Genomic DNA, 25,756 nt, shown 5'->3' with positions numbered 1-25,756 from the left:
CCACCCACCTCCTCTCTGAGAACCATCAGTTTGTTCTCTATAAGAATCTGTTTCTTGGTTTGTCTCTTTTTTTTTCGCTTTTTAAAATTCCACATATGAGTGAGATCATATGGTATTTGTCTATCTTTGACTGACTTATTTCAATTAGCATTATATTCTCTAGATCAATCTGTGTTGTTGCAAATGACAAAATTTCATTCCTTTTAAGACTGAGTAATATTCCACTATATATACATATCACTTCTCTATCTACTTATCTATCAATGGACACTTGGGTTGCTTTCCTATGTTAGCTACTGTAAATAATGCTGTAATAAACATAGGGGTACGTAATATCTTTTCACATTAGTGTTTTTGTTTTCTTTGGGTAAATACCCAGTAGTGGAATTACTGGAGCCTATTGTAATTCTAATTTTTAACCTTCTTACTGTCTTCTACAGTGACTGCACCAGTTTGCATTGATACCAACAGTACACAAGTGTTCCTATTCCTCCATATCCTCACCAATACTTGTTTCTTGTGTGTATGGGGTTTTTTTTTTTTTGGTTAGTTTGTTTGTTTTAGCCATTCTGACAGGTGTGAAGTAGTACTTCATTGTGGATTTGATGATAAGTGATGTTGAACATTTTTCAAGTGTCTGCTGGCCATTTGTAGGCCTTCTTTGCAGAAATGTCTGTTTGTGTCTTCTACCTATTTTTTAATTGGATTGTTTTTTGGGTATGGAGATGTGTAAGTTATCTACATATTTGGGATATAAAACCTTTTTCAGATATGTAATTTGCAAATATCTTCACCAATTCAGTAGGCTGTCTTTTAGTTTTTTCCATTGCTGTGTAGAAGCTTTTTGTTTTGATGTAGTCCCAATAATCTATTTTTGCTTTTGTTTCCCTTGCCCTAGGAGACCTATCTAGAAAATGTTGTTATGGCCTATATCAAAAAAATTACTGCCTATGCTCTCTTCTAGGATTTTTATGGTTTCACATTTAGGTTCTTAATCCATTTTCAGGTTATTTTCATGTATGGTATAAGACAGTGGTTCGGTTTTATTCTTTTGCATGTACCTGTCCAGTTTTCCCTGTACCACTTGTTGAAGGGACAGTCTTTTTCCCATTGTATATTCTTTACTGCTTTGTTGAAGAATAATTGACCACATAATGGTAAGCTTATTTCTGGGATTCCTTCTGTTCTATTGATCTATGTGTCTATTTTTGTGCCAAAACCATACTGCTTTAAATAATACAGCTCCGTAGTATATCTTGAAATCTGGGATTGTGGTACCTCCAGTTTTGTTCTTCTTTTTCAAGACTGCTTTGGCCATTTGAAGTCTTTTGTACTTCCACACAAATTTCAGGATTATTTACCCTAAATATTATTATTATTTATCACTAGTTCTGTGATAAATACTGTTGTTATTTTCATAGGGATGGCATTAAATGTGCAGATAGCTCTGGAGAGTATATGTATATTAACATTATTTTTCTTCCAATTCATGAGCATGGACTATCTTTTCATGTGTTTCTGTTGTTTTCAATTCCTTTCAAAAACGTTTTAAACTTCTCAGAATATAGGTCTTTCACCTCCTTGGTTAAGTTTATTTCCAGGTATTTTATTATTTTTGGTGTGAGTATAAAGGGCACTGTTTTCTTAATTTTTCTTTCTGCTACTGCATTATTGGTGTATAGAAATGCAATGGATCTCTGTACATGGATTTTGTATCCTGGGACCTTATTTAATTCACTTATCTGTTCTAATATTTTTGTGGGGTCTTTACAGTTTTCTTTATATAGCATCACGTCATCTGCAAATAGTAAACATTTTACTTAACAATTTGAATGTCTTCCACTTCTTTTTCTTTTCTGACTGCTGTAGCTAGAACTTCCTATACTATGTTGAATAAAATTGTAAGAGTGGACATCCCTGTTTTGTTCCTGAGGTTAGAGAAAAAGCTCTCAGTTTTTCACCATTGAGTATGATGTTAGTTATGCATTTTTCACAGTGTCTTTATTATATTGAGATATATTCCCTTTGAACCTTTATTGAGGGTTTTTATTATGAACGCATGTTGTATTCAAATGATTATTTTCTCCATCTATTGAAATGATCATATGGTGTTTCTATGCTTTATCTGATTGGTGTGATGTATCACATTGATTGATTGATTTGTCACTACTGAACCACACTTGCATTCCAATAATAAAGCCCACTGGATTGTGGTGAATGATTTAATGTACTGTTGGATTCAATTTACTAATATTTTGTGGAGATTTTTCCTTTATCTCTTCTTCTATTCTGAATGATAGCCTTGCTGAATAGAGTATTCTTGGTTGCAAGTTTTTTTTTTTTCTTTCAGCACTTTGAATATATCATGCCACTTACTTCTGGCCTACATAATTTCTGCTGAAAATTCAGGTGATGGCCTCATGATTTCCCTTATATATAAAACTCTTTTCTCTTGCTGATATTAACATTCTCTCTTTATCAATACTTTTTGCCAAGTCTGTGTGTCCTGGTGTGGACCTCCTTGGGTTGATTTTATTGAAAGCTCTCTGGGCCTCTAGGATCTGGATTTTTTTTTTAAATTTTTTTTTCATTTATTTATGATAGTCACAGAGAGAGAGAGAGAGAGAGAGAGAGAGAGAGAGAGGCAGAGACATAGGCAGAGGGAGAAGGAGGCTCCATGCACCGGGAGCCTGACGTGGGATTCGATCCTGGGTCTCCAGGATCTCGCCCTGGGCCAAAGGCAGGCGCTAAACCGCTGCGCCACCCAGGGATCCCCTAGGATCTGGATTTTTATTACCTTCCCCAGATTCAGACAGTTTCCAGCTATTATTTCTTTAAATACATTTTCTGCCTCCTTTTGTCTCCCTTCTCTGTCTGGGGTTCCTAGCATAGATTATCATACTCGATGGTGTCAATGAATTGCCTTAGTCTATTTTCATTTATTATTGTTGTCTCTCTCCTGTTCAGCTTGATTGCTTTCCATTACTCTGTTCTCCAGGTGGCTGATTAGGTCTTCTGCTTCCTCTAATGTATAGTCTCTTAGAGATCACTGCACCTCTAGTACATGCTCTGAGATCAGTAAACAAATCTCTCTCCTGTATATGCCAGGCATTTCTCAAACTGCTGCTTCTAAGCTGTACCTCCATGGGGAGGTTTGTTGTGCTCTTTAAGGGTGGGCACCCTCTCCTTCAGGATCTCCCACAGGGGAGCCAGGTGATTTTTTTGTTTAAGATTTTATTTATTTATTTATTTATTTATTTATTTATTTATTTATTTATGAGAGACACAGAGAGAGAGGCAATGACATACGCAGAGGGAGAAGCAGGCCCCTGGTGGGGAGCCTGATGCAGGACTTGATCCCAGGACTCCGGGACCATGCTCTGAGCTGAAGGCAGAAGGCATCAGAACCACTGAGCCTCCCAGGCATCCCGAGGCAGGTGATTTTTAAAGTTCCAGGTGTTAAGCTCCACTAATTTTAACAATTCATGAAATTCAGCCCCTCTGAAATTCAAAGCAAAATGTTATGGGTTTCATCTTCCCTGTGGGCTCCCCATGCCTGTGGTGTCTATTTCCTTCCCTTTTCTATGTCTGTGGCCTTCCTCCCTCCCTCGGACTGTCCCGTGGGTCCATTGAGCTCCGACTGCATCTCCAACCTTCCTACCATCTCTGATGTGGCCTCTTCTCTACATTTAGCTCTGGAGAGTCTGTTCTGCCAGTCTTCAGGTCATTTTCTGGGTTATTTACACTGATATGGGTGTCATCTAGTTGTATCCATGGGACAAAGTGAGCTTAGGATCTTCCTACTCTACCATCTTGCCTGGAAGTCTCAATCCTGTTAATTTTTTATATCCCCCTTCAAAAAGAAAATCACCTCACTCCATAAGCTTCAGAAACTTTGAAATGTTTGCTACTAATACCTAGGTAGTCATGATTCTATGCTATAAGACCTGCAGAATTTGTATTTTTGATATGGTAACTGATTTTACCTAGTTCACAGAAACCTAATATGTTATGATTAACATCTGATACCTATGAACTTGAGTTTATTAAAGGAAACCACATAAGTGTGTGAGATGAAGCAAAAGAGAAACAGGGCTTTGACTGAGCTAGCTACAGATTCTGAAGAAAACTCCTCCCGTAAAGGAATATCCAATCATTTTGGCATTTCACTTGAAGGGAAACTATAAAATCATAGCAATTCTAAAGTTTCAATTCCCTACTCCTTTTACTCAGTTCAAGCCGACTAGCTTTGCTTTAATGTGAGCTCAGGGTATTCTGGGAATTCTAACATCTGATTCTCTGCCATTGTTCTATGAAGAAGGACTACTGAGCATTTTTTATATCCTTAGAACTTGCCAGCCTACTCTGATTTGCTTTTATGGTATAAAATGTATGCTTTGCACGAAATTAGAAAGCACCTTCTCTCCTCCCCTTGATTTCCTTTTTCTTCTTCTCCAGGCCTGCTTTTAAGAGCTCCCCCTGCTGGCAAGCCTTTTCACAGAGTCTGTTGGCCTCTTGAGGTCTTTAGCTATTCTAAAGGCACTTTGGCTCTCTGCCCAAGAGCACCCTCTGTGATTCTTTAAGACCCCAATCACATGCTCACATTTACAGAACAGGGGCAGAAATTTAGCCTTTAACCATTGCCATTACAGACTGCTTTATCAAAAGACTCTCTAATACTCAGAACATTAAGATGCAGCCCAGATCTATTTTAGGAGATCCTGAGGGCATGGAAACATTGCCCCGTAAGAGGTAAAAGGGTTTTCTCTTTCAGTATCTGTACACTACAAGGCCAAACATCTTGAGTTTTTGCTTATTTGGCTTATACACTTATTTAGGAAACAAATGTGACATTAATAGGTATCTATACCAGCAACATTCTACATATTTCTAAAGTGGTTTCAAGAAGGATCACAGAAGGGAAAAGGGTGGGAGGATGGGTATTGGGTGAAAGAGAGTGGCATATACAGGCTTCCTGTTACAAAATGAAGAAGCTATGGGAATAAAAGGCACAGAAAAAGGAATATGGTCAATGATAGTGTAAAAGCAATGTATGGTGACAGATGGTTGCTACACATGTGGTGAGCATAGCAGAACTTAGAGAGATGTTGAATCACTATGCTGTACACCTGAAAATAATATAACATTGCATGCCAACTATGCTCGAATAAAAAAATTTATAAAGATTGCAGGAAATGGACAAATTTTAAAGGTTGTGTACTACTACATAAATAGGCATGTTGTTTACAAATAATTGCATTTCTACAGGACTCTGTACTCTCACATTATGTAGGAAATTGGTCTTCATTCAAAGAATACCTTTTAGTCTTAGAAAAAATTAAAAATTTCTGAGGCTGATAGAAGGAGATCTTTATTTGGGACAGGGAGAAGCAGAGTGCTGCCAACAATTAATGAGATGGGTTTTCAGGAGCACTACTAAACACTGCAAATGTGAATGGTTTGACCTTGTTTCCTAGTCCTTTGCTGAATGAATATTCAACAGATTCACTTATATTTATATAAAGAGCCATTCCCTTCAGTCACAGGTTCATAAAAGGGTCCCTGGGATCATGCCCTGGACTGAAGGCGGCACTAAACCACTGAGCCACCCAGATTGCCCCAAGGAAAAATACTCTTAACTCTAGTCATCATGTGTAAACTGGAAGACCTGTGCTTAGGTTCTGTTCCAAACTGATTTTTGGCCTTTAAGTCACTTCCTGGGACTCACTACCCAGTTGTAAGAGGCAAAGATGAAAAATTCTAGTCTTTGGCAACTCTATAGTTTGGTGATTGTATAATTATATAGTAAAAGGAGTATTTGATAAAAGAACACATCCCCAAACACTATTTATATTCTAAAATCAGGTTCCCTAGAACCAGAGCCTAAGATGAAGATTCTTTGGTAGCTGATTTCCCAATGGCACGTTCTCAGGAGAAACCTGTAAGGGAGTGAAGGGAGCAAGATGGGGCATAGGAAAGACCTAAACAAAGATACATTTTCAGGAGGAATCTTGCCTCAGCCTGACCCTACAGGGAGTTCTGGAGCATAAATTGCACCACTGAGTTTTTCCCACCTTGAAGCAAGGAGCCTGAGTGTTTATATCCACATTATAGTAAGACAATGACCAAGGACCATTTTGAGAAACAAAGGCACATCTTCCTAGGCTTTTGGGGCTGGTGCAAATTTCTGAACAAGTGAATGGGAGCTGTAGCAGCCAACACAACAGCAGCCAGGGGGTGGCTGGACTGGCTTGGTAAAGGGAATCTAGATGTGGCTCCAGCAACACTTATTAAATACCATTTCTTCTTTACCTAATCTAATTTTTATATTTAAATGGCTTTACTAGGTTATAAAACATTCACATCATTTATCTCATTGAACCTTGAAAATTTTTCACATAATAGGCATTTGATAAATACTCATAAAAAAGAACTGGTTATTATGCTTTACAAATGGGAAAAGCTCTGATGTAGCTGTAAATTTCTTTGTGTTTGTATTTCATTTAGATCATACACTGTATGACATGGTTATTCACTGAAAAAGTAGAAAATGGAACACGACAATTACGGCTTCTTGGGAAAAATATCTAAAGGAGTTCTTTATCCTTTAACAGAGAATAAAGACTGAACATTAAAAATGGCTTGTACACATGAGTAAAATTGAAGTTGGAGTACCCTTGAATTTTATTTAACTGCTAATCAAGTGACCTTGTTCCAGGAATTCATATTACACTTAGACCTGACTAAATAGTGGATAAGGATAGTTTATTAGAACTTTAACACAAAGCATGGGGCAGCCCCGGTGGCTCAGTGGTTTAGCGCCGCCTTTGGCCCAGGGTGTGACCCTGGAGACCGAGGATCGAGTCCCACGTCAGGCTCCCTGAGGAGCCTGCTTCTCTCTCTGCCTATGTCTCTGCCTCTCTCTCTCTGTCTCTCATGAATAAATAAAATCTTAAAAAAAAAGAACTTTAACACAAAGCAGAGCATAGATAAGGCTGATAATATTTACTTTTGTTTAAAAGGTAAAAGTCTGCCCTCAGCAGTAGAGATAAGAAGTTTCTACCTATGAAATGTTCCCTTCAGAAAGACTACTATTTGAAACATGATTTAGGAGTTTAATTCTTTAATACTCAGATAACTTTTTAAAAATAGCACAAATAACATTTTAAGTCATTTTCACAGCAGCAGACACCTTATAGTGAAGCAACACTCAAGAACAAAGTTTTTCAAAAGGAAACCTAGCAGAGATCCTGTAATACTTTAGGACTTGAGGAAAGCCAAGCACATGGGAAATGGATGTAGTGAAAACAAATGGAAGTGATTCCACCATGTTGTCTCAGGAGACTCTTAAAAAATGCTACAGAAAAAAGATTCTTAATCTTTTCCAGGTCATGGTACCCTTTTACAATCTTGAGAATGTGATGAACTTTCTTCCCAAAGGGGAAAATGCATATGCACACAAAATTCTGCTATCATTTGAGGGTAATTATAGATCACTGAATCCCTTCATGAACCACTACCATCAAGAGGAAGGGAAGTCTGTTTGAAGCTATGAAGAAGAAATGACAGTAATAGGGGAAAAGGAAATTTCTGTTCTGAATATGTAATTCTTTTACTTAGAGAAAGTACATCTCAGGTTTAATGACGTTAGTGAAGCTTAAATGAATAAGAAATACAGTTAAGCGTATCTAACACAATATTCACAAAGATTTTTTTTTTTTTTTTGTGAGGAAAAGAAAGTCATTACAGTGAGAGTTTCATTAGGAAGACCAAAGAGATATTTCATGACTGAGTAGGCTGAGATTAGATTCCTGAACCAATAAGAACTACCCATTAAAGTTTTTTTTCATAATAATTTTTTTGCCTTCGTTTTAACTGATCAAATCCCACTGTTTAATTACTTCCTTTCTTGATATCATTACAGCCTCTCTGTTAACTCAGGATGCATTCTAACAGGAAGCCCTCTGCAAATCAAACACTTCTCTACCTCTCCCACTTTTGAAAAATGTTACGAGACACTAGTTGGATTTAGACTGATGCTGACCATTACGTATTCCAGCTCCATTTTTAAGCACTAATTTTTTGGGACTCTGAGGTCTATCCCTTATGTCTTCCTACAATCTATCTATTGTCTTGGCTTCACAGAAGCTGGCTGTCTTCTGTGTACTTAGAATCTATCTCCTTCTACTGTGTTTTGGGTTTTTGTTGACCTCCACTCTCCAGCAAGGTCATCAAGCAGGTTTCTGGAAACAGAAGAGGTCATCTAAACAGCTTCAATTTAAGATTCAAAAATCATAACATACTCTTAAAGCACACATTTTTAAAGATCTTATTTATTTGAGAGAGAGAGAGCGAGCATGAGCAGAGATTCACTTATATGCTCCACAGTGCTCACACTCTCCATGTGTAAACCAGGAGTCAGAATAATTCTTCTTTCCTCCCCAATTATTAAAACAGGTAATGTGCTTTTATTAATGTTAGAACTACTGGAAACAATTCTGGAAAATTAATGCTCCAAATGAATGCAATTTCAAGCTCGGTGAGTACATTATAGGCTTATTATACATACTCCATATGGGATGTTATATTCAGCAGTTTTGATTTCTACAGAGACTAGGAATAATTTCTCTGTCTTTTCTGCATGATAACCTGATGACCTGGTACTTTTTTCCTGAAATGGAAAGGTATCACTGCAGCTTGGGATGCCATCATCCTTTAAAAGCTATTTAGTTAAAATATCACAGGGCCATGGAAAAGGGCTTCGGTTCTTAAGTTTTCTGACATAAGCCAAGAGATATAGTATGCATGCACCCGTGTCTGTCTACACAAACATACAGATATAGTAATAGGCACAAATGTGTATTACACCAATTACTATACAAGGTATGAGGCATATCGATGGTGAAAAAAGAAGAGAGAGTATTTGCTCTGGAGCTTACTTTGTAGTAGCTAAAGCGGACAGCACACACAGAGGGATTGTCCCTTCAGGAGGAGGCAAGCCCTTCCCTAAGACATAACATTGAGCACATTTGTAGACTGAGACCACGCATTTTAATCCTTTAGGATCTTATACTAAAAAGCAAAGCAAACAATACCCTAAGTCCCACAAAAATATGTTTAAAAGTTGTGTTCACCTATCTCCTAAGTGAAAGCTGTTGCATCTTCACTGATACATACCAGTGGTTTTCAAAGTGAGCAGCAAGGATCCTTAGTGCTTTGTGGTGGTTTTAAGGGCCATTCTGGAAGAACACTAAAGTGTAGTGGAACATCTAACAAAGTTGGTATCTGGACCCATTCCATTCGCATTTAAGCAGAACAGCTCTTTCTTTTATAGACTGAGTTTCCAGTTTTTGTTTTTAAATGGCTTACTCTTTTTAAAACATTGCAAATTTTAGACCTTAGTGACAAGTCTCTGCAGATGCTAACCTTTATTCTGCCCTTTACCTAGGGCTCTCACATTTCACTTCTCATCACTGTAATTTCTTCATTTATAATATGCTGCAAATAATGCTTATCCACAATTATTGAGAGGTCTAATGAGATATAGTACATAAAAAAGTGCTTTTATATATATATATATATATATATATATATATATAATGGAATTTTGTCATAATTACTGTCTAGGTGAAAGGCTTTAAATCATTAACTAATAAGTTGATGGTCTCTTCAAGACCTGGACATATGAGGATTAATGATGATCCACAATATTTGGCCTATCTTTTGAGATCTTTGTTATTTATAAAATATGGGATATAAACAATTCTGAAATAAAGGTCTCCAAAAACCCTATTTTTAATGAAGTATGTTTTAACACCATGTCTTTGGCTTTAGTCAACTATCCATACATATCCATACATAAAACAGTGAAATGAGAACACTGCACTTTTTCTACAGCCATTACTGGAAATACACTCTATTATGTTGCTTAATATTGCTTGTATAAGGACTCATATTTTAGTTCTTTTAGTACCAGAAAGGTTTTCACCTTATGAAAAAAGGTTATGTTTCTTTTGATCAGATTCTATATTCTATTGTATATTACGTTTTGTTTTTAGCTGCCTGCAAATTCAGAACACAATCTAATGCTCTGTCGATACCCGTATTAGCTTAGTGTCTTGATCATATAAATAAACCTTTCCCCCCCCACCCCATCTTACTCCAATACATGGACACATATGCACATACACTAACAATTTTAATATATCTTTCAATGAACATTAATATCAAAGGGTCATTTACTTTTCAGTTGTCCTTCGTTGTTTTTGAAAACTATATAGTAAGTTCAACCTATTACAGAGTTTTATATAGGCAAAGATAACTATACTATGTGTATGTGTATATATACATAATTTATCAAGACAAATTTTATTGAGCTATTTAATACTATTTCTGAATCAATGACTTATTTATTCCAAAAATATTTACTGAATCACAAATATGTATGTGTGTACACATTTTATAAAGGTAAGACTTGGCCTCAGTGAGGCCTCAATGAGTTTACAGCTTAGTTTAACAAATAAATAGTGTACAACCATTATATATGCTCTCCAATAAGGGTCAGCCGACTTTTTTCTATAAAGTTTTATGAAAAAATAGCCAAATTCATTTCTTTACATATTGTCTCTGATGCATTGTGCATTACAACAGAAAGCCATGACATAGACTTTACGGCCCACAAAGCCTAAAATGTTTGCTACATGATCTTCACAAGAAAGTTTTGGGGAGCCCTGATATCTAGGAATTTGTTGGTATATATACTTTCATCCCCAGGAAAAGTGAAAAATAATTCAGTAATCTGATTAGGTACTAGCTGCTGGGTCTTGGTCTTCATCTCACATATTCAAGATAGAAGAAAAGTGTTTTTCAATGAGCAGGTGATGTGGTGTTGGTGGAGTGGGGTGCTGTCTAGTTCCCCTGGGGTTGAACTGGAAAGGGCAGTGATTGAGGAGTTAATTGCAGTGTCACTGCGTGAAGTACAAGATGTCTTTGAGAGAGCTGGTAAAAACAGTCTCAATAAAAGTAGCTATTAATTTTGAACACTTGCCTTATGTTGGGTGCTGTCCCAAACACTACCTGACCTGGATTTATTCAATCCTCAGAACAGTCATATGACATATTTAGTCATAATAGCTACATATTAGGAATGGGGAAGAGGAAGCCCAAGGAGATTCTGGGTCTTGTGTGTTTTTATGTAGACAGTGATAGGAATAAGATTCAAACCTGAATACTTCTGACTTCAAAACTCCAACTCTCACCTACCGAGTTATACCATGTCTCTGATGGAAGAATTAAGCACTTTCCTATTTGTGCTCACTGGGACCTTGCTCAGATGCTCTGAACAGTGCCTGGCACATAATTAGAATTATCATCATAACCTACTCCCTCCATCTGTGAACACTAAGAGTTGGGACTTGCTAATATTCATCTGGGTATGGATGTGGAGCACCTAGCACAGTGTCTCTCAATAAAATGTTTTAGGGGTGAATGAAGAACATTTTCTGGGGGAAATATGGGCTGCACCTGGCTGAAGGAATGCTAAGACTCACCTTCCCATCTCCATCACCATGTAAAGGAAAAAGAGCGACTCAAGAAAGTTCAGAGGGAAAACATCCTACACCCTGGAATACAGTATGAGTCCTTCTCAAAAATTTCTAATAATGGGAAGAAAATTTCTGCCTATAAATTGTGTAGTTGGAAGCTATTCCCTGTATTAATTAACATCATATTATTTATTCTCATGTCTACAATTCTTCCGCTGATTAAACAGAATTCCAGATGATGAAAATAAACTTGCCATAATATTTTAATTAGCTTCATATTTGGAATTAATTTTTTTTTATTTATGATAGTCACAGAGAGAGCGAGAGAGAGACAGAGACACAGGCAGAGGGAGAAGCAGGCTCCATGCACCGGGAGCCCGTTGTAGGATTCGATCCTGGGTCTCCAGGATCGCGCCCTGGGCCAAAGGCAGGCGCCAAACCACTGCACCACCCAGGGATCCCTATATTTGGAATTATTAACTATTCTCAACTGTATTTTACTTCATAGTTGTTTGCATACACAACCAAAATGTAGGAGCCTGATCGATTATATTCTTATACAATGAAAATATTCAGTTTAAAAATCTATTTCTAAATGTCACCACTTGTAAGATTACATATTCAATATGAGTCTCAAGATTTTCTGAGGTACTGGTAAAAAAATAACAATCACATAAATATATCTTTAAAGAAATTCACAAATTTGTATAGAATTACTAAAAATGTATAAACCAATATGTCAAACTCTTTTTAAGCAAGTTTATAAACTGATACATATCAGGCTCAATGAAATCTTATTTTCTATGAAAAGAAATTCCAATCATTTTACACACTCATTTTAGAGACAGCACACTTATTTGATACGGTTCCTAGCTGCTGCAAATTGCTTTTACTATTCATGTTTGGAAAATAACTACAACTATCTTTTCTGCAGGAGCTCAATGTAAATTAGTAATTAAAAAAAAAAGAATGTAGCAAATAAGACATATTAAGAAATAAGCAGAAAAAAGAAATAAGCAGAGACTATCAGGAAAAAGATAAACTCTACAGTCACATCTATGGAAAATAGCTTTTTTTCAAACCTACCTCCTCCAAAAGGATAGAATGTGAATAATCAATGTTTGCTTAATATTTAGTTCTGCCACCAAAACAAATTCCTGAATTATATCATATACATAATTAGGAATCGTAAATAAAATGGCCATTATCTGAAATCTATTTCATATGAAAAATAATATTCTTGCCTTTTTTAACTAGGGGAATCTCACTTAAAAGACAAATACCATAGGATTGCACTCATATGTGGAATTTAAGAAGCAAAACAAATAAGCAAAGGAGAGAGAGAGAGAGAAAGAGAGGCAAACCAAGAAACAGAGTCTTAACTCTAGAGCACACTGATGGTCACCAGAGGGGAGGGTGTGAGGGGATGGGTGAAATAGGTGATGGGGATGAAGGAGGGCACTTGTGATGAGCACCGGGTGTTGTATGGAAGTATTGAACTGCTATGTTGTACACCTGAAACTAATATAATGCTGTACGTTAATTGGAACTAAAATAAAAACATAAAAATAAGGGACTCAATATTCTGAATTGCAAGCAATTTTACATTCTCAAATACTGCCTTTAATATGATCCAATAGTTGACATTAAACCTATTTTATACAATAAAATATAAGTACCACCAAGAAAAATTGGGTATATTTGCAAAAATGAAAAAAAAATCCATCATCTATAATTTTCATAGTTGTTAAGGATACTTTACAGTTTATTTATTTATTTTTTTAATTTATTTTTTATTGGTGTTCAATTTACTAACATACAGAATAATCCCCAGTGCCCGTCAGCCATTCACTCCCACCCCCCGCCCTCCTCCCCTTCTACCACCCCTAGTTCGTTTCCCAGAGTTAGCAGTCTTTACGTTCTGTCTCCCTTTCTGATATTGCCCACACATTTCTTCTCCCTTCCCTTATATTCCCTTTCACTATTATTTATATTCCCCAAATGAATGAGAACATATAATGTTTGTCCTTCTCCGACTGACTTACTTCACTCAGCATAATACCCTCCAGTTCCATCCACGTTGAAGCAAATGGTGGGTATTTGTCATTTCTAATAGCTGAGTAATATTCCATTGTATACATAAACCACATCTTCTTTATCCACTCATCTTTCGTTGGACACCGAGGCTCCTTCCACAGTTTGGCTATCGTGGCCATTGCTGCTATAAACATCGGGGTGCAGGTGTCCCGGCGTTTCATTGCATTTGTATCTTTGGGGTAAATCCCCAGCAGTGCAATTGCTGGGTCGTAGGGCAGGTATATTTTTAACTCTTTGAGGAACCTCCACACAGTTTTCCCCAGTTCACATTCCCACCAACAGTGTAAGAGGGTTCCCTTTTCTCCGCATCCTCTCCAACATGTGTTGTTTCCTGCCTTGTTAATTTGCCCCATTCTCACCGGTGTGAGGTGGTATCTCATTGTGGTTTTGATTTGTATTTCCCTGATGGCAAGTGATGCAGAGCATTTTCTCATATGCATGTTGGCCATGTCTATGTCTTCCTCTGTGAGATTTCTCTTCATGTCTTTTGCCCATTTCATGATTGGATTGTTTGTTTCTTTGGTGTTGAGTTTAATAAGTTCTTTGTAGATCTTGGAAACTAGCCCTTTATCTGATACGTCATTTGCAAATATCTTCTCCCATTCTGTAGGTTGTCTTTTAGTTTTGTTGACTGTATCCTTTGCTGTGCAAAAGCTTCTTATCTTGATGAAGTCCCAATAGTTCATTTTTGCTTTTGTTTCTTTTGCCTTCGTGGATGTATCTTGCAAGAAGTTACTGTGGCCGAGTTCAAAAAGGGTGTTGCCTGTGTTCTTCTCTAGGATTTTGATGGAATCTTGTCTCACATTTAGATCTTTCATCCATTTTGAGTTTATCTTTGTGTATGGTGCAAGAGAGTGGTCTAGTTTCATTCTTCTGCATGTGGATGTCCAATTTTCCCAGCACCATTTATTGAAGAGACTGTCTTTCTTCCAATGGATAGTCTTTCCTCCTTTATCGAATATTAGTTGACCATAAAGTTCAGGGTCAACTTCTGGTTTCTCTATTCTGTTCCACTGATCTATGTGTCTGTTTTTGTGCCAGTACCACACTGTCTTGATGACCACAGCTTTGTAGTACAACCTGAAATCTGGCATTGTGATGCCCCCAGATATGGTTTTCTTTTTTAAAATTCCCCTGGCTATTCGGGGTCTTTTCTGATTCCACACAAATCTTAAAATTATTTGTTCTAACTCTCTGAAGAAAGTCCATGGTATTTTGATAGGGATTGCATTAAACGTGTATATTGCCCTGGGTAACATTGACATTTTCACAATGTTAATTCTGCCAATCCATGAGCATGGAATATTTTTCCATCTCTTTGTGTCTTTCTCAATTTCTTTCAGAAGTGTTCTATAGTTTTGAGGGTATAGATCCTTTACATCTTTGGTTAGGTTTATTCCTAGGTATCTTATGCTTTTGGGTGCAATTATAAATGGGATTGACTCCTTAATTTCTCTTTCTTCAGTCTCATTGTTAGTGTATAGAAATGCCACTGATTTCTGGGCATTGATTTTGTATCCTCCCACGCTACCGAATTGCTGTATGAGTTCTAGCAATCTCGGGGTGGACACTTTTGGGTTTTCTATGTAGAGTATCATGTCATCGGCGAAGAGGGAGAGTTTGACTTCTTCTTTGCCAATTTGAATGCCTTTAATGTCTTTTTGTTGTCTGATTGCTTAGGCTAGGACTTCCAGTACTATGTTGAATAGCAGTGGTGAGAGTGGACATCCCTGTCTTGTTCCTGATTTTAGGGGAAAGGCTCCCAGTGCTTCCCCATTGAGAATGAGATTTGCTGTGGGCTTTTCATAGATGGCTTTTAAGATGTCGAGGAATGTTCCCTCTATCCCTACACTCTGAAGAGTTTTGATCAGGAATGGATGCTGTAGTTTGTCAAATGCTTTCTCTGCATCTAATGAGAGGATCATATGGTTCTTGGTTTTTCTCCTGCTGATATGATGAATCACATTGATTGTTTTACGGGTGTTGAACCAGCCTTGTGTCCCAGGGATAAATCCTACTTGGTCATGGTGAATAATTTTCTTAATGTACTGTTGGATCCTATTGGCTAGTATCTTGTTGAGAATTTTTGCATCCATGTTCATCAGGGATATTGGTCTGTAATTCTCCTTTTTGGTGGGGTCTTTGTCTGGTTTTGGAATTAAGGTGATGCTGGCCTCATAGAACGAATTTGGAAGTACTCCATCTCTTTCTATCTTTCCAAACAGCTTTAGGAGAATAGGTATGGTTTCTTCTTTAAACGTTTGATAGAATTCCCCTGGGAAGCCATCTGGCCCTGGACTCTTGTGTCTTGGGAGGTTTTTGATGACTGCTTCAATTTCCTCCCTGGTTATTGGCCTGTTAAGGTTTTCTATTTCTTCCTGTTCCAGTTTTGGTAGTTTGTGGCTTTCCAGGAATGCGTCCATTTCTTCTAGATTGCCTAATTTATTGGCGTATAGCTGTTCATAATATGTTTTTAAAATCGTTTGTATTTCCTTGGTGTTGGTAGTGATCTCTCCTTTCTCATTCATGATTTTATTAATTTGAGTCTTCTCTCTCTTCTTTTTAATAAGGCTGGCTAATGGTTTATCTATCTTATTAATTCTTTCAAAGAACCAACTCCTGGTTCTGTTGATCTGTTCCACAGTTCTTCTGGTCTCGATTTCGTTGAGTTCTGCTCGAATCTTTATTAACTCCCTTCTTCTCTTGGGTGTAGGATCTATTTGCTGTTTTTTCTCTAGCTCCTTTATGTGTAAGGTTAGCTTTTGTATTTGAGTTCTTTCCAGTTTTTGAATGGATGCTTGTATTGCGATGTATTTCCCCCTTAGGACTGCTTTTGCTGCATCCCAAAGATTTTGAACGGTTGTATCTTCATTCTCATTAGTTTCCATGAATCTTTTTAATTCTTCCTTAATTTCCTGGTTGACCCTTTTATCTTTTAGCAGGATGGTCCTTAACCTCCACGTGTTTGAGGTCCTTCCAAACTTCTTGTTGTGATTTAGTTCTAATTTCAAGGCATTATGGTCTGAGAATATGCAGGGGATGATCCCAATCTTTTGGTATCGGTTCAGACCCGATTTGTGACCCAATATGTGGTCTATTCTGGAGAAAGTTCCATGTGCGCTTGAGAAGAATGTATATTCAGTTGAGTTTGGATGTAAAGTTCTGTAGATATCTGTGAAATCCATCTGGTCCAGTGTATCATTTAAAGCTCTCGTTTCTTTGGAGATGTTGTGCTTAGAAGACCTATCGAGTATAGAAAGAGCTAGATTGAAGTCACCAAGTATAAGTGTATTATTATCTAAGTATTTCTTCACTTTGGTTAATAATTGATTGATATATTTGGCAGCTCCCACATTCGGGGCATATATATTGAGGATTGTTAAGTCCTCTTGTTGAATAGATCCTTTAAGTATGATATAGTGTCCCTCTTCATCTCTCACTACAGTCTTTGGGGTAAATTTTAGTTTATCTGATATAAGGATGGCTACCCCTGCTTTCTTTTGAGGACCATTCGAATGGTAAATGGTTCTCCAACCTTTTATTTTCAGGCTGTAGGTGTCCTTCTGTCTAAAATGAGTCTCTTGTAGACAGCAAATAGATGGGTCCTGCTTTTTTATCCAGTCTGAAACCCTGCGCCTTTTGATGGGGTCATTAAGCCCGTTCACATTCAGAGTTACTATTGAGAGATATGAGTTTAGTGTCATCATGATATCTATTCAGTCCTTGTATTTGTGGACTGTTCCACTGAACTTCTTCTTAAAGGGGAATTTTAAGAGTCCCCCTTAAAATTTCTTGCAGAGCTGGTTTGGAGGTCACATATTCTTTTAGTTGCTGCCTGTCTTGGAAGCTCTTTATCTCTCCTTCCATTTTGAATGAGAGCCTTGCTGGATAAAGTATTCTTGGTTGCATGTTCTTCTCATTTAGGACCCTGAATATATCCTGCCAGCCCTTTCTGGCCTGCCAGGTCTCTGTGGAGAGGTCTGCTGTTACCCTAACACTCCTCCCCATAAAAGTCAGGGATTTCTTGTCTCTTGCTGCTTTAAGGATCTTCTCTTTATCTTTGGAATTTGCAAGCTTCACTATTAAATGTCGAGGTGTTGAACGGTTTTTATTGATTTTAGGGGGGGATCTATTTCCTGGATCTGAATGCCTGTTTCCCTTCCCAGATTAGGAAAGTTTTCAGCTAGAATTTGTTCAAATACATATTCTGGCCCTCTGTCCTTTTCGGCGCCCTCGGGAACCCCAATTAAACGTAGGTTTTTCTTTCTCAGGCTGTCGTTTATTTCCCTTAATCTATCTTCATGGTCTTTTAAGTGTTTGTCTCTTTTTTCCTCAGTTTCCCTCTTTGCTATCAACTTGTCTTCTAGGTCACTCACTCGTTCTTCCACCTCGTTAACCCTCGTCGTTAGGACTTCTAGTTTGGATTGCATCTCATTCAATTGATTTTTAATTTTTGCCTGATTGGATCTAAATTCTGCAGTCATGAAGTCTCTTGAGTCCTTTATACTTTTTTCTAGAGCCACGAGTAGCTGTATAATAGTGCTTCTGAATTGGCTTTCTGACATTGAATTGTAATCCAGATTTTGTAACTCTGTGGGAGAGAGGACTGTTTCTGATTCTTTCTTTTGAGGTGAGGTTTTCCTTCTAGTCATTTTGCTCAGTGCAGAGTGGCCAAAAGCAAGTTGTATTGGGAAAAGGAGAAAAAGAGAGGAGAGAAAGAAGGAAAGAAAAGAGAAAGAGAAGAAAAAGGAAGAAAAAAACGAAAAAAAGGAAGAAGAAGAGAAAGAAAAAGAAAGAAAAAAGGGGGGGTGGGGGAAGGAAACAAATCAAAAAGCAAAACAAAACAAAAAAAAAAAAAAAAAAAAAAGAACCACGGGGGAGTATCTTCTGATTCTGTGTACTTTAAGTCCCTTGACTTCCCCTGGAACTGGTCCGTGTAGCTGGTGTTCTGGGGGAGGGGCCTGCTGTGCTGATTTTCAGGTGTTAGCAGTTGGGGATGCTGCTGTGCCCCTGCCTGGTGCAGGGCTCAGTGGGGGTTGTGTACCCCGTGAGGCCCCAGGAGGAACAACCCCAGTGGCGGGGCCAGCTCTGGAAACCTGGATTCAGCCCCCGCAGGAACTCCGGAGCTCTCGGTCTGCAGGGCCTGGAGGCTCCGGGTCGGGGCGCTGATCTGCTCAGCTCGGGGCAGGGGCGTCCTTGCTGTCCTGGGCCCTCCTGGCCTCTGCCTGTCCCGGGGGAGGCCGGATCCTGGGCTGTGTCCCGGCGCCCTGTGCTGGGGCCTGCGCTGTGGGATTCGCGCTCCCGCCCCGCAGCCCCCTCCGCGGAGCCGCCGCCCGAGCCCCTTCAGCTGCTCCGGGTCCCGCCGGGTCCCCCGTGCGCGCTGCAGCCCTTAGGGAGCTCGGCGCACTCTCCTGGGCGCGCAGGTGTCTGTTAGTGTCCCCGGGAGCCCGAGGGCATCCTCGCCCTCCTGGGTCCTGCTCCAACTTCCTGGAGCCCCTTTCCGCCCGGGAAGGTCGGTGCAGCTCCTGCGTCTCCGGGACGGGGCTCTCCTGTCCTGGGGACCCTCGCCCCGGCCTCAGCCCGGCTCCTCGCGGGGCCCCTCCCCCTTGGAGGCCTTTGTTTCTTTATTTCTTTTTCCCCGTCTTCCTACCTTGATAGAAGCGCGAACTCTTCTCACTGTAGCATTCCAGGTGTTCTCTCTTTAATTCTCAGGCCGAATTCATAGATTTTCAGGATGATTGGAAGGTTTTCTAGGTAATTTGGTGGAGACAGGTGATTTGGGGACCCTGCTCTTCCGCCATCTTGCCCCTCCCCTCTACTTTTTATTTTTGTTTTAAGCAACATGACAAATTAGTGCAATGTTTCCATTAGCATTTTCTTGCTAGACTCACTGCATCTAATCTTGAGAGTAATTTTTTTAAAAATGTACCAAGCCAATCCTGTACTCTTTTGTTGCAACAGTTTTTACAAACAGCCTTAAGAAGAAGTCACCTGAAAAGTTACTCATCTAGGCACACCATCAGCTGGAATATAGCAGAGAACAGATAAAGGCCAAAAGAGAGCTAAAAAGAAGGAAGTGGCTTCTGATTCCACATGAACGAATTGCTGAAGCTGCACGTACTTCACTAAGAAAAGCAAACACAAACATCAGGAACGTCTGTTTTGGTCCTTTTAGAATTAAGATATTTTCAATGAATGTGAACAACGCAAAACAAAACACTGTCGGAATTTAAAAAGATATATTTTTGGGATAGTCTGGAGCACCTGAGGTGGGTGGCTTCATGCTTGACTACAGACTCGCAATCAGATGACAAGCCCCCGGTTACCTGGTGATGCTGTGTAGAACTGAGGAGTAACAGATCATGTAGTGATCACCCTCAAGTGTAAGGGGCAGATTCTTTATATCAAGGTACATCAATGTGTATTGTGATCTGGAGCACCATTTCCCACTCGTACTACTTGGTAACCAAAACCACAGAAAAATCCACCTCTCGCCTCCAGCCAATCCCCTCATTTTATTATTTATTAGTGATATCAGCTAGTCCCCCAATTCAGACTTCAACTTGAATCATCTTACACTTCCCCCTTGCCCCACATCCCTTTCATCACCACAACATCATGCTTTTCCTTAGAGGTGTTAAGGTACTAAAGATTAGTGTTTAAGTTCACAGATTTTGGAAGGAGACAGTGCATCATAGGAGTCCAAGTCGCACCCCCCTAGCAGTGTGACCTTGCTAAACATTGATGCTAAACATCAACTATCTTCTCTGGAGAGCTGACAGAACAATACCCATGGCACAGGCTTGCTGCAAGGGTTAAATGAAATAGTGTTTGCCAAACAGTGCAGAGCCTGAAGCCAAGGAAGTACTCAGTGATATACATACTAAAAATACCCCTATATCCCTCCCTCCCAATCTGCTCCTAGCTTCTACAGCACACACACACACACACACACACACACACACAGCCTTCTGTACTGCACTATTATTGTATGTGGTGAGTTCAATAATGAGCCCCCCAAATTCATGTTCACCAAAAAATAATATTCAAGAATGTGGCCTTAACAGATTTTTGCAGATATAGTTCATTCCAATGACGATGAAGTTATACTGGATTAGGGTGGGCTCTATATTCAGCACGACTGAGGTCCTTATAAGAAGAAGGAATTTGGGACACAGAAACAGAGAGGGAATGTCTTGTGAAAGTGAAAGCAGAGATGTGGAACAGCAAGGTTTGCCAGCCACCACCAGAAGCTAGGAGGAAGGCATGGGACAGATGCTTTGCTAGAGCCTTGAGACAGAGCACGGCCATGCCAAAACCTCGATTTAAGACTTCTAGCCTCCTGAACTATGAAAGAATACATTATGGTTGTTTTAAACCACTCTGTTTGTGGTATTTCATCACAACAGCCCTAGGAATGAATACATTTTCCTTTCAGTTAATCGATGTAATTTAATCTTTATTTCTGCCCATGCTCCCAATTTTCTTTGATCAATTTAGTAGTATCCAGGGGGGGAAAAGAGGGAAAAGAGGGATAGATAGCATGCAGGCAAGTGTGCCATTCATCCTGGGAGGATATAGCAGTTAAAGTAAAACATAGAAGAACGACGTAGAGGTAAGAAAGTTCTGGTAGTGGTGCATGCTGGGAACACTGCCTTTCTTCAACACACTGCAATTCCAGCTTGCACCACTATGGGGAATTTTGCAGAAGAAAATAATTCTACCTTATTCCACTGAAGTTAGAGTAGGCTAGTATATTCTAATTTAGACCCTTGGAATTAGATTGAGCTTTGCTTTCTATTAACTATTCAAGATTTGACTGAGACCAACTAGCCAATGAGTCAAGAAAACTACCCACTCTCAGCAAAATAAGAACTTGGATAGATAAAGTGCTTTATGAAATTTGTCATGCTTCATAAAATAGAGAAGCAAGAATACCATACTACATGCTGGTACACTGCCAGACTATTTTCCAAGGTGGCTGTATCATTTTATAATCCTACCAGGGATGTGTGAGGGCTCCAATTTCTCTACATCTTTAGCAATACCTGCTGTCGTCTGTCTTTGCTTGATTATAGCCAATCTAATGGGTATTGTGGTACTGATTTATATTTTCCGTATAATCAGTGATGTTGAGAATCTTTTCATGTACTTACTGGTCATCTGTATATCTTCTTTGACGGAAAACCTTTTCAAATCTTTGGCTGATTTTTAAAATGTATTATTTGTCTTTTTATTATTGAGTTGTAAGAATTTTTATATTCTAGATAAAAGTCTCTTATCAGATATATTATTTCCAAATATTTTCTCCCATTCTGTGGGTTATCTTTTCATTTATTTGATGGCATCACTTGTAACAAAGAGAGAAACTGAACACCATCAAAAGTCCTTTTATTACTTGTGCTTTTTGTGTCATATCTGAGAAACAACTGCTTAAACCAAAAATATTTTTCTTCTTAGAGTTTTACAATATTATCTCTTATATTTAGTCCTAGAATCCATTTTGAGTTAACTTTTAGGTATCATGTGAGGTAAGGATCCAAATTCATTCTCTTCCATGTGGGTATCTAGCTGTGCCAAACACCAACTGTTGAAAAGACTAGTTTTTCCCATTTTATTTTCTTGATATCCTGGTCAAAACCTGACTATAAACCTAGGCGTACATTCATATACTCTCAATTTTATTCTACTAATGTACATGTCTATCTTTATAGCAGTAATATACCATCCTGATTACTATAGCTTTGTAATAAGTTTTGATATTATAAAATATGAGTCCTCTTTATTCTTTGTCAAGATCATTTGGACTACTTCAGGTCCTTTGCATTCACATACAAATAATAGAATCAGCTTGTCAATTTCTGCAAAAAGGCCACGTGAAATTTTGATAGAATAGAACTACATATATAAAGCAATCTGGGAAGTACTGCCATCTGACAATATTAGGTCTTTTTTTTTTAATATTAGATCTTCTGATCCATGAATACTGGTTGTTTATTCAATTGTCTTGCATTTATTCTAACAATATTTTGTAGGTTTTAATGTACCAGTCTTGCATTTCGTTGTTACATTTATACTTAGGCTTTTTTTCCTCCTTAATGCTATTATAAATGGAATTGTTTTAATTTCATTTTCAAGTGTTTCTTAGTGTGTAGAAATAGAATTGATTTTTATATACTGATCTTTTATCATTCAATCTTGTTGAACCTTGTTTATGAGCTCTACTATTTTTTTTTTGGTGGATTTCTTAGAGTATTTAATATACAAGATCATGGCATCCTGCCAATGGAGACAGTTTTACTTCCGTGTTTTTTTTAAAGATTTATTTATTTATTCATGAGAGACACAGAGAGAGAGAGAGTCAGAGACATAGGCAGAGGGAGAAGCAGGCTCCCCTTCAGGGAGCCCAATGCGGGACTCGATCCCGGCAACCCAGGATCATGTCCTGAGCCAAAGGCAGATGCTCAACCACTGAGCCACCCAGGTGTCCCTACTTCCATATTTCTAATCTGATACTTTTTGTTTTTTTACCCCTCTAAATGCCCTGGCTAAACCCTGCATTACATTGTTGAACAGAAGTAGTGACAGCAAACATCCTTATCTTATCACTATCTTCGAAGGAAAGATATCAGCCTTTTACAACTAAGTATTATGGTAGCCGTGGAATTTTTATAAATGCTGTCTATTATGCAGTGGAATTTTTATAAATGCTATTATGTTGAAGGAGTTACCTTTTTTCTGAGTTTGTTGAGTAGGTTTTTTTTTTTAAGATTTATTTATTTGATGGAGAAAGAGAGAGAGGGGAGTGACAGAGGGAGAGAGAAATTCAGGCAGACTCTGTGCTGAGTGTGGAGCCCGACAATGCAGGGCTCAATCTTGAGACCTTGAGATCACAACCTGAGCTGAAAGCAAAAGTTAGTCACTTAACTGTGCCATCTAGGTGCCCTGTTTGTTGAGTGCTTTAATCATGAAAAGATACTGAATTTTGTTAATGCTTTGCCTGCATCTTTTGAGACAGTTATATGTCTTTATCCTTTATTCCATTAATACGGTATATTATATTAATTTTAAAATGTTAAACAAGCCATGCATTCCTGGGATAAATCTCATTTGGTCATGATGTATAGTCCTTTTTACATGTTACTTGATTCAGTTTGCTAATATTTTGCTGAGAACTTTTTTTTAACCTATATTTATAAGACGTATTAGTCTTTAGTGTTCTTTTTCTGTGATGTTTTCCTCCGGTTTTATATCAGGGTAATATTATCTTCACAGAATGTTCACTCATCTCTTACTTTTGGAAAACTTTGTGAAGAACTGGTATCAATTATTTGAATGTTTGGAAGAATTAAGTTATTTATTTATTTATTTTTAAAGATTTATTTATTTATTCATTCAGAGAGAGCGAGAGAGAGGCAGAGACACAGGCAGAGGGAGAAGCAGGCTCCACGCAGGACGCCCGACGTGGGACTCGATCCCGGGTCTCCAGGATCACACCCCGGGCTGCAGGCGGCGCTAAGATCAGGAGAATTTGGAGTCTATATTATTTATGGAGACTTATTTAGAATGTCAAAATCTTCTATTAGCTAGGATATAATTAATATTTATAATTATAATTTATAATTTTATATACATGTATCTTATGTTATTTCATATATTATATGTAAATATGTATAAAATTTTATAAATATATAAAGCCAAGAGAAAATTTTACTTTTTATGTATCTTCTTTAATTGAGAATAATAGTATTTCGTAGAAAATTTTGCTTTTATTTTTCTTTCTTTTTTTTTTTTTTAATTTTGCTATCTTTAACAGTAATCTGTTCTCTGTGTTTAGCCAAACACTCAAGGTAGGAAAAATACACTGACAAAATTAAGAAATACTGTGACATGGCACTAGGGCATTCCACATACTCTATTTATGGTCGAAGATAATTTAAAAGGAACACAAAATAAGCACCAAATTTATTTAGTCATTTAAAGAAGTGCAATGAAAGCATATCAATAGTGAAAGCACTCAATCTAAAGGCATCTGATACTGTAACAGACATTATTTATACCCAGTACATGTTCACCTTTATTTTCTTTTGAGGATCAAATTTCTGTTTTCTCAGAGTTGACCTCAACCTTTAAAACCAGTGATAAGATGATGACCCCAACATGGCCAAAAGAGCACTAACCCTAGCCACAAAGATTATTTTACTGATAAAAAGCATGCAGCCTACACTAGACTGCTAAGAGCTCTCTTTTACTTTGGCTAGGATGATTTGGGGAAAAAAGGAGACATTGGTGGTTAAAAGACTTATACAAACCAGAGTTTCTGGATGTGATTGTCTTTGGCACTAACTTTGTGTGGGAAAGGCATGTCTGAAAATGTACCAAACGTAAAGGAGGAAAATAGAGCTAATGGCTACAAAGGGTCAAAGATCTGATAACACTGATCAAATCTTGGATTGAGCCATACTTGAAGCTAGTTCATCCTAACATGTTCTAAATTATGCTAGCTAATAAATTCTGTTTGGCTTAAGCATTTTGAAATTGAGTTTCTGTCATCTGCAGCAAACAATGATCATAAATGTATGAATATAGAATTTTAAAGCCAGGTCAACATTGTCTCTGCTTATTTATTTATAATCAGCATAAATGCCCATTAAATTACATGAGGATTAGATTGTGCTTAAAGTATTTGAAAAAAACTCCTATGTAATTTCGAAGATGAAGATTAAAGAATAGTGCTATAGGGTATAAACAGACTAGTAGTAAAAATTAAAATGCAATATAGTTCTATTTAGTTTCACATGTAGGTGTATAAACCTCAAATTTAAAATTATACAAATGAAATATAGAATATTAAAATAAGAATAAAAATGATATCAACTGTGTAAGGTAGCAAAAATCAATGTATTCATTTAAGCTTTAAATACTATTAAATTATTAATAATTTAAATGACTAAGAAGAAACATGAACAAATTGTGACACACTGCTAAGGAAAATGTGAACTAACTATAGAAGTGCCTTGTACATAGTAAGAGTGAAGATATTAAAGTGATTACTTTAAACATTTTTACTGTTAAATAATACCTAATTAAAAACTTTCTGACAAAGAAGCGTCAGG

At 37.8% G+C, this 25,756-nt stretch overlaps 1 long non-coding RNA gene across 1 annotated transcript in view; it reads right to left on the bottom strand.

The window, feature by feature from the left end:
* Nucleotides 1–25,756, bottom strand: part of LOC140627458 (uncharacterized) — a 171,111-nt gene that overhangs the window by 47,298 nt on the left and 98,057 nt on the right. The window lies entirely within an intron of this gene.

The sequence above is a fragment of the Canis lupus genome, chromosome X (genome assembly GCF_048164855.1).
Source record: "Canis lupus baileyi chromosome X, mCanLup2.hap1, whole genome shotgun sequence".
Lineage (NCBI taxonomy): Eukaryota > Metazoa > Chordata > Mammalia > Carnivora > Canidae > Canis > Canis lupus.
Note: the sequence above shows the minus strand (reverse complement) of the source record. Positions and strands in the feature narration are given on the sequence as shown.